Raw genomic sequence first — 2,129 nt, forward strand, 5'->3', positions numbered from 1 at the left:
CAGAAAAACAAATGTTTAACTATTTAAGAGGACGTTGAAAAATCCACACAACTAACCATACTTATATTGAGCGAGATGAATTGTTTTCTAATGATACATACGTATCTGATTTTCTGGAACAGTAGTATATGTTACATAATGCTAATAAGGATATAAATCAATTTAAACATGCATTTTTTTTTCAAATAGTGACTTCAAACTTTATTTTATTCTTCTAATTATTTGTGTATTCGATAATTGTATCACTTAGTGCTAAATTTTCTAAATAAATCTATTGTGCCAGTACTTCACCCTTTTTTCAAGATGTGTAGGTTTTAAAGAAAAAACTATCTTCGAATAAATCAAGTCATATTTTGATTTCAAATTATACAATAATGCATCGACATAAGTAAAAAATATCTTAAATAATTAGACTAATAAAATACGGCACGTTTTAATAAAGTACTTTTACAAGGTGATTTGGTTAGAATCACTCTCGATCGCAAGATTTTTGCCCATTTTTTAAGGCTATGAGGATTCCACAGGGCTGACTCAACGTCTACTGGTAACAGGTAATGGTTATCTGCCACAACTGGATTCGAACTCGGTTCCTTGGAGTTAGTAGACCCATTAGCTGCTCATTTCCCTCAATTTGACGGTTACTAATAATAAATATTAAATATGAAAAAATACTATTCTGGGTGACGACTATTTAATATGGTGTTGACTCCGATTGGTCAGAGGTGAGAAGAGATGCTCATGAAAACAGAATGATTTACTCCGATAGGTAAGAGGAATATATTTCTAGATGTAACAGTAGTGTAGCTATTGAAGCTAGCATTGCTTTCAAAGTGGTCAAATAGTTGGTGGGCCCACGTCTATACTGATTTATAATAACATATTAAACGGTCTAATTCTATTCAGTGATTATCACAAGTGTAATTATCAAACGCAATGGACTGACTATACTAATCACAATTAAGAGTCATTAACATGAAAATAAAAATGGCCTTACACTACACTGTACGAGCACAGCCGGGTTCTGGTTGTGGATTATTACGATTAACAATTTAAATATATTTCAACCACAATGTCCAAAATAACACGCAGACAGGGTCTGGTGATAAACTTTAATAGTCGCTATTAACTATAAAATCTCCAAATAGAAATATAAGGTAGGCAGGGCTGGTAATGAGTTATCATGGTGACTGATTAACAACAACTGATTTTAAAATCGTGGATAATGACAGGTCAAGTCGTAATATCATCAACATGCAAAGATGTTATTTCTTGGATGAAAGAAATTTGATGGCTAGAGTAGCAAGGTTCATCATGAGAGACAACAAGTTAAGAATAGTCCAACTGACAGTGAAACGTCCAACCAAACTTTTATCTAATACTGAGAGAAGATGTGGTATTAACCCGTCTTCGGATAGGCCATACTCGACTCACCCACTGTCATCTCGAAAAAAGAAAATGCACCGATGTGTCGCTACTGCTGAAGCGATCTCACCGTTAGGCACATTCTCACTGAATGTATTGCTCACGAACCACAACTATTCTCTTCAGATTTACAGGAGATGATAAAAGAAGATCCAACAACAATATCAAAACTTTTTCACTTTTTAAAAATAATTAATATCTATGATCACACATAGTCTTAACTCTAATTCCAGTAAATTTGTAACTTTTTGAACAGGTCAATAGTAATCTACTTTTTAAATCCTGTGTTAATGGTCCTAGTGGTCAAAACACTTGAATAAATAAATTAAAAAAAAGGTGGATAGTCAGTCGGTTGCTAGGCAAAGTGTACCAAAAAACCCTTAGCAACTTTTTGACTTACTCTTAAATATAGTAATACAAAATATAAATATAATTAGATTAAACATTAATACTATTTGCAAATTAATTATTAAACTTAGCATTAACAGTCATGTTCCAATAAATAATTATTAATGGCACACTTGCCATCGAGTTGGCAATTATAGAAGATAAAGATGTACCATTCTCAATAGTATAATTACACTATCTTTTGAACACGTTAAACAAAAAATCCGAAAAATATTATTTTTTTAGTTGGGCCACAATTCAAGCTAAACGATGCTGTGGTATTATCATTATCATTTCATGTTGTGAATTATTTCATATAT

This window comes from Halyomorpha halys, unplaced genomic scaffold, assembly GCF_000696795.3.
Source record: "Halyomorpha halys isolate HHAL.00 unplaced genomic scaffold, Hhal_1.1 Scaffold11.1, whole genome shotgun sequence".
Classification (NCBI taxonomy): Eukaryota; Metazoa; Arthropoda; class Insecta; order Hemiptera; family Pentatomidae; genus Halyomorpha; species Halyomorpha halys.